Consider the following 8,338-nt stretch of genomic DNA (forward strand, 5'->3'; position numbering starts at 1 on the left):
GATTTAGGATGTGGGGAGGAGTCTTGCAGCTGGGGTCAATGGATCTTCTTGAAACCATAAGGAAGTTGAGGAAAAGTCTTAGAATCTGTGTTAGTAAGTGATCTAAAACCAAAATCAAACCTAATCATCACAGAAAGAAAATCGTTGAGATACAGAAATAAATAGGTTTTGAAACTAGAGATTTAAAAGCACATACTTTTTCTACATTGAGCTTGTTGACAGAAACATCAAGTTAGGAAAAAGTTCCATAAACTTACTACATGAGTCTGCTCTCTCAGACTCACAGATGAAAAGATCTATCTGGCTCTTTCCTGATTGTGTAACACACATGTCACTGGATCAGATGGTGACTATTGTAGTGTTTGTAGGAAATACAGATGAAAAAAATAAAATTTAATAAAATATCTTGCAAGATCTCATCACATTCGTCTTGGTTTGAAAGACAGGTGTCTGCTAAGGAAGGCAGGAGCCTCCCTTGGAATGGAAGATGTAACCCCCTTTCCCTCCGAATTATTATAATTTTGACATCAAGGGGCTTTCAGGCAAAGATATGGGAAACAGGAAAAATAGGAATAACAGTTCTTTACTGTTGATCACTGGCAGGGGAAAAAGGCAGGGGAAAAAACTGATTTAAACTGACAGAGTCATATATGACCTGGCCCTGTTAGTCAGGGTAGCAGCAGCAGTCCGATAAGGTGGTGGCTGCAGTCCTCCTCAAGTGAATGGATGTGGTTCTGTTGAAGTGGTGACCCTGTGTAGAAAGATCTGGTCTTCCTCAGAAGGTCCAGTGGTAGGTATGTAGCTCTTGTCCTCTGGAAATCCAGTGGGAAAGGCTGCCTGTTGTCTTCAAAAATCACAGTTTATATCCAGGATGGGATGCTTGGTTTCTCCCTCTGGGTGGAGCATCTCACAAAGGAATGATGAGTCATGAGACAAGGCACTGATGGGCCATTAACAGGACATAGTCTTGAAGGAGGAGGCAGGGAACACTGCCCCACCTGGTTTTAACAGCTCATGAAGATGGTGATAAAATACATGCTAGTGGGCACATCTTACATTGTAACCTAGGACAATATTGTAAATCTGGAGGTTATTGCACTGTTTCTCCATACTCCATCCTAGAGATCTTTTGTATTAGTGTACCATGTATCAAGGAAAAACTATCTCAAGAAAACCATCTAAGTAATCTGAGTAGGAAACTGAAAAGGAGGTGTCATCTAGAGAGTTTTGTCTCAAAATTTTGTCTTTTGACTCTTATTGAATTCTATTAAAAGTTATTCCCCCCACCCCCCCCAAATATTACAGCCAGAAGCTCTCTGCATTTCAATGGAGAAAAAAAGGGCATAAAACCTACCACTGCTCCTGGAATCAAATCCAAGACTCTTCTTCCTCCTAAGTACTTTGTTTATTATATAGGTTTTTATATTTTTATTTCTAAATTAATGATTCTTGACTTCTCTTTATGGATGTCTCAGCAGATAGGCCCATGAATGCTTTCATGTCAGTACATCCTATACACTCACTCCTTGAACAATAAACTAAAAACATTTTGTGTGGTGAGAAATGTGTACTTCATTATCTTGAGATAAAGGAAACTGAATTCTGGCATAGTAAGAACTAAACATTGAATAGAGATGAAAGATACAAATACAGTTTACTCCTCCAGCTGTATTTTAAAAGAATACAAAAATTTAAATCCTGCAAAGTTTTATAAGGTAGGTATCCAAAACAAGTCAATGATTGATTGCAGATTGATATAGGTTGTAAGCTTGGAAGTGAGCTAGACAATATAAATTTCCTCTTCAAAAATCTTGCCTTTGCCAATAGCCGTGCTACCGTTCTCTTTGCGCTTTAGCCACATTTGCTTTTGGCTCCTGTCAGGGTTTCCTGCCCAGTTTGTTTAAGAGAAATGGGGAGTGCCTGGATTACAGCACACAGCCCAGCATCACACCTGAAACCAGCCCCCAGGCAGCCAGCATAAGATTTTAGCTGAATGTCACATGCTCCCAGTGTGAGCTCTGTCCAGCTGCAGAGTCCATAAAGCTGTATGCTTTAAATACCAGCCATTGTAATGGCAGTGGTGCATTCAGTAGACTGTGAGGAATTACTATCAAGCAGATTGTTCCTTTATGCTTGTCTAGTCAATAAGGTTTAAATAATATCTAATTCAAATACGATACTAATCCATAAAAATTATAGGTAGGAAATACATCAGATTGAAATTATCTGTCTGTTCTCTAGCAAAGAAATATCTATAAATCCTAGAGCAAATCTACATCTTACCATGTACTTTTATGCCTTCTACTTTTGAGAAACATGAGGAACTTCAATCTTGCTTACAGGACAATCACAGTTACAGACACTGAATAACATCACAGTTATTTACACTCACATGTCATAGGACTCTTGAGAGATTTCCCTATTGCTCCTTGGAAGGTTAAAATCACTTTTGGAACACACCATTGGTCCCCAAATAAAAGAGTAATAGGTCAGCATTTAATAAATATGGACATCAGTGTTTACAGTTTACCAGATATTTTTCCTTTATTGTCTATAAATATTGGTACACTTCTTCCAGGTTTATGAGCTATTATGTCCCAATAGTGTTCCTTGCCTGTAAAAGCAAAAAAAATAAAGCAATATTTACACAAATTATGTGCAAATATTATGCATATCCTGTGATTGCATGATGAATTATTGAAGGATACTTTCACAAGTATTGCTCATTAAATGTTAATCTTGTTGATTTTAAAATAGAAATAAATTTGAATTTAATGCCATCATAATATTAAGGCTTTCAGAGACAGACCATAATAACCATATGGATACAAAACAAAGACTGGAATTTTGAAAACAAATTATTACTTAGGAGTCCAGTCAAACTGCAAAGCAGCTGCATCATATCTCCCTTATGCTGTATGTACTGGTGTTTCACTAAAAGTGAATATGTTGCAATAGCATTGTTTTCTGCTTTAAAGTGTAGATTTGCTCTGCAATGCAGTTGCTTTGAACTATATTGATCACTGAAAGTCATTCTAAAACTAAGCATAAGAGAATTACGTCAGTGATCAATGGTGTTGATTTACGATGTCCATCATTATAAAATAAAATAATATATTATGCAAGGAAGATTTCTTATGTATATATAATTCATAAATATTTAATGAAGGGGAGTACCTAGAAACCAGAGTTTCAGTCTCCCACATGTAATAGAAGGCCTCCCAAAGATCTTGAATCAAAAAGTGAAAACTGAAAAAAGAAAAGGAAATTAATAAGACAAAAATAGCCAATGTAAAAATGATCAAGCTATTGTGTAGACATCCAGGCAGTGTAATAGATTCATTGTCATCTTCTGGTCCAATGGAAACATAACTGTGTTAGTGAAAAAGAATTTCCAGACAAATTCTTTGCTCATGCACTTTCCCAAGCACATACATTTATATATTTGTAGTGTCGCCTTGACACCAGATGCAAACTCACAGTTGGTCAGTAACATTGTCAGAGAAGGGCAATGCTTTCTGATGCATAATTTACAATATTGCTGATGTATCTTTATTCCATTCCTCTATACTGGAATGAAAGATCATTTTATGCAATCTAATCCTGGAACATCCAGGCAAGATGTCATACTTTGAACTACATTGTCATGACATTTTTCTTTCTCCTTTTTCCTTTTTATTTTCCATTCTTTTTAATTAATACACTATTCAGAGTGCTTTTAAACTTTTTCAGAACTCAGATCTACTTTTAATATTATGAAATATTCTTGCTGAATTAAAGCTATCTAGCCTATTTGATTTAATCAATTAAGATTTTTAAGTGCATCATAACTCTGTGCACAAAGAGACAACACTCATAAATCAGTAGTCTAAATTAATTGCCACACGTAGCAGCCTGCCAATAGCACATATAATTACCTTTTTGTTGTACAAGAGTGAAGATCAGAAGATAGAAGATCAGAAAGTTGCTGCTAGCATTAATGAGAGAAAGAAAAATGAGTATCTATGATAAAATGATTATAATGTTTGCAAATGTTGCAAAGCTGCATTCCACTTGCGAATTATAATTTTAGGGGTCTTCATGTTCTGTATGTATAGTTATCCCTCACATCAAGCATACCTCTGTTCTATTTCAGATTGAATTGTCAATTCAATGCCAATGAAGCAATGTCTTCAAGAGAAACTGACTGCAAAGAACAATTTTAGATGAAACCAGATCTACATGTTACTGACCAGTGAATGTAGCAGGAACAAAAGAACGGATTTCTTTAGTCTTTCAAATAGTAGCAGGTAGAAGACAAGAAGCTGGAAAAGAAAGAAAACAGTTAAAATGAAAATTTATATTGGTAACAGAAGATCACTTTCTAAAATTCAAGAAGCTCAGATTTATGGTGAGATGAAATAAACTGTGTTCTTCACCCCTCCTTTTCGAGTTTCAACCAGCGTAATACATGGATGTACCATATGGACCAGGTCTGTGTGGCCTTTCCATCCAAAGTAAGGTTCTGTCCTGCCTTCCTTTGATTAACTCAAATATTTTTGAAATCACTTTAAAGGTATCTATCAACTTTATTGGAATGGTTACATGGAATCTTGACTCCCTGGAAATCAGAGAGTGATGTCCAAACTCCAACTCAAAGAAGGAGTAACTTCAACATTAGATCAAAATATATCCAAAGGTGGATGTTCCCCAACCTATACAGGCAAACTTACTAACTTTTTAGATTCAAATTATAATTTTAAGAATTCTTAAAAAGGTTTGGAATTTGCAAAAAATTTTAACTAAGTTCAAGATTAAAAAACATCTGAATCAGGAAAGAAATTGTGCCCTTGCAGGCAGTTCCTGTTTCTCAGTCTTATCCAACCTAGAACACACATGTATATGTATAGCATATATATAAATATTATTTATACACATATATACACTTTCCTGTCCCTGCAGTCACCATTCAGTCAAACAACTCCGCATTTGCTTCTTATTGGTCATTTTCTCTAAAAATGACTTGCAGTTGATGTTCTGTGTTGAACTGAGGTGGATTGGAAGAAGTGCTTGCATATTTTAGGGGGAAGTTGGTAGGGGAAGTTGGTAGAAAACATTGTTGGAACACAAAGATATGAACTTCAGGACCAGAATGGGCTGATTGGAAAAGATTTATTGAATGTTTTCTTTACAAGTAAGAAAGAATTTTGCAAAATGGTGATATAAAATTACAAATAATGGCAATGTTTTTACAACCACTCTCTGTTCTCCCTGGGGAGGTACAAAAAAGCACTAAGCAATGCAATGTTTTGGAAGAATTATTTCACATTTTTATTTGCTTATCATACTCGTACGTTACAGCTAACTGAAAACTTAGTTGAAGTGTAAATGTAGCATTTGGAATTACTATTTTTATTAATCACTCTTATTATTAGTTTAGCCTAACTCTAAATAGAAATTTATGTGATTTTTTTTTTCTCAAAATTAACTGTATTTTGAAACTTTGAATTTTTACACAGATGTGTGGTCCTAAATAATATGTAGCTGAGATAAGTGCTTTTATCTCACCTTAAAATAGGTAGTTCAGAATATGTATTCAATAAAATTTTTCTTTACACATGTAGAATATGTGTATGGACATAATCTCAAAAGAGGCATTGCAAACAAGAAGAACAGGAATTATTGACAGGTGTAATTAATGATCTGGAGGAACTCCTGTATGGGAACTCGCTGTGAATATTAAAGGCAACAATTCCAAAACTTTTGTATAAGTAATTTGTGTAAGTAATATTTGCCATTTTAAAATCTTAAATAATCGTACTGTAGGCACAGGAACTCTGAAGGAGACTACCAGGCAGATGCACCAAGAACTTTTTCTTTCTCATATCTTAGAAATCTGCACAATATGTTGCAGAGGCTTTATTTCATTCTTGCCTTATCCAATTTCTTAAAGGTTGGAAAACTGGGTACCCTATAAAGATACAAAGTGGAAATGAACACAGGTCTTCTGACATGCTAGATTTCCTACTAATTTGTAACAAAAATTAACCTTCCTCTCTGTCTCTTTTTTAAAAGAAAAACATTAATGTTCTTCCTAAAAGACCAATATAAATACTCCAAGGCCTAAAGAGAGAGTCCCAAGTTGAAAATCCACATCTGACAAAATAAAATTTTTCTGATCTTTATGAAAAGGAAGAAAGGTCTAGTGCTGAGTTGAACTTTGCAGACATTACCTGCAAAAGCCTCAAGGAAAGCAAGATTTTAAATACTAATGAAGTATTAACTAGCTGTGTGAGGCTGTAGAAAGGAAGGACTGTTTCCGTTACCTACGTTAATTTAATCTCTCATTTTGGTCCACGCTGTATTGCAGAACTTTTTAAATTATAACTGGACAGATTTCAATCCCAAGAAAATCATGGGGGAAGTCCTCTTGAAAGCCATTTAAAGGCTCCTGAAGGAGTAGGAAATGATTGGGATCAGTGTAGCTCTGGCAGCATTAAAAGCCAGTGGTATTCTGTGCAATATTAAGAGGACCAATCATTCTGCATAACTCTGTGTTTTTAAGATCACATCTAGAATGTTGCATCCAATTTGGGGACACCAAAACTGGGAAGATTTTGATCAGCTGGAGCAGGTTGAGCAGAGGGCCACCAAGATAGCTGGGGCTGGATGCTGTTTGTGCTGTGAGGAGGGGGCTGAGGGAGCTGAGTTTGTTCCATCTGGAAAAGGATCACTGCAGGGAACCTAACAGGAGCTTCGGTACCTATGAGGGGGTTGCTGAGAAGTTTGCTGAAGCAAGACTTCTTTCCTAAGGTTCAGAGCTGAAATATGAAACTGGTCATAAATTTACATGAGAGAGGTTTTGACTGAATATAAGAAGAAAAATTATGAGGGTAATAACTAAAAATGGTTACTTGAGAGGTTGCAGATTTCCAAAGCCAACCATACGAAACCCTGAGGCATCTGGTCTGAATTCAGTGTGGACCCTGAGCATGACTTTAGGTTACAGACCTCCCAAAATCCTTTGCAATCTCAGCAATTCAATGATTTTAATGGCATCAGCCACTATGAGAGTCCTGAAGATGTTAAACTAAATACTTAGAGGCCTCACAGCTTCTAATGAATCATGCAGTGCATAGCCCAGTGATGTTCAGGTTTTGGATCCCTTCTCTGAGAGAGGAGTGTTCTTCCAGCAAAGAATATGCAATTAATCCCATGATGGGATTCAGTATTTTCCCAGCTAACTCGTAACGCAAAGAACTTTTAAGTGTCATTTGTTGCAGAGCTAGTGCTGTAAAGCTGCCTGCCCTGTTCTACTCTTAAGTCTCAATGTTGTATTTTTCCTAGACAGATGCCAAATTGATAAAAATCTGTTTTTTCTGCACAGCTGTTCCAACTGAATCCTCATTGCTACAACCACATTAAGAAACAAAGAGAGGTATTATGGTTGGAAGATTTTTTTTTCCTACTTAATATCCAGATCGTTGGTGTGAAGGTCTCTAGTCTTTGTTTTGGCTTCCACTTGCAAACTGGGCATTGACATCTGCTAATTGCTAGCTTCTAAGGGAATTTGGTTTAAAATATATTGTATATACAAGGCCAAATTCACTGTGTGTCACAAAGGCGAGATTGTTTTCTTTCTCCTGTTTTGTATTTACAGCTAAAGGAAATTGGAAGGAAACTGGTGACTATCATGAACTGGAGAGTAAGAACAACAATAGATATAATCAAATAAAACTTCACTAATGGATCCAGTTGCAAAAGATGATTTAGCAGCTGCTGTCTCAGAGCATATACACAAGCCTCTTTTGATCCCAAATTTTGGACTATGTATGGACTAAAAAAGCTATAAAAACCAAATTTTTTTAAGACTGTACTACATCCAGAACCTTGCAGCCAAAGGCACACAGGAAGTACACCAGAGGCAGCTTAAACATAAGTATTCTGGAGCTACTCATGGTATATTTAAGAGATGTGCATCAGCGTGCAGTGGAGTTCCTGGGAGTTAAATGAGAGATAGACTGAAAAGGATACCTTACCTGCTGAAACTTGAGTTCAGCTCCCTGAGTTTCTCCTGCAGTAGCACAGCTGATGAAATCATCAGACCTCAAAGCAGAGTGAGATTTTTCCTAGAATCTTGCCCCACTGTGAAAGTAGGCAAACAGGCAGACCCTCATGACTCCTAATCACTTTCTGCGTTTTGTGAACGCAGATTTGGTTCTCCTTTCTCTCTTTAAATCAGAGGAGTTGTTCATAGCTTACCCTGCAGAGGTACTTTTGCAATTGGCTATAAGCAAAGCAGAAGTGAAGAGCTTTGTGAATGCCAAAAGCATGATTATTGTCCCACCCACACAAATGT

General features: G+C 36.5%; 1 long non-coding RNA gene across 1 annotated transcript; it reads right to left on the reverse strand.

Moving 5' to 3' along the window:
* Positions 1–1,502: 1,502 nt before the first annotated feature.
* LOC125317448 lies at positions 1,503–8,103 on the reverse strand. Its single transcript, XR_007200094.1, has 4 exons — positions 8,019–8,103; positions 4,233–4,304; positions 3,178–3,249; positions 1,503–2,614 (listed from the first exon to the last, which is right to left on the reverse strand). It is a non-coding gene; the product is annotated as an uncharacterized LOC125317448 (long non-coding RNA).
* Positions 8,104–8,338: the final 235 nt, after the last annotated feature.

This window comes from Corvus hawaiiensis, chromosome 26 (genome assembly GCF_020740725.1).
Source record: "Corvus hawaiiensis isolate bCorHaw1 chromosome 26, bCorHaw1.pri.cur, whole genome shotgun sequence".
Lineage (NCBI taxonomy): Eukaryota > Metazoa > Chordata > Aves > Passeriformes > Corvidae > Corvus > Corvus hawaiiensis.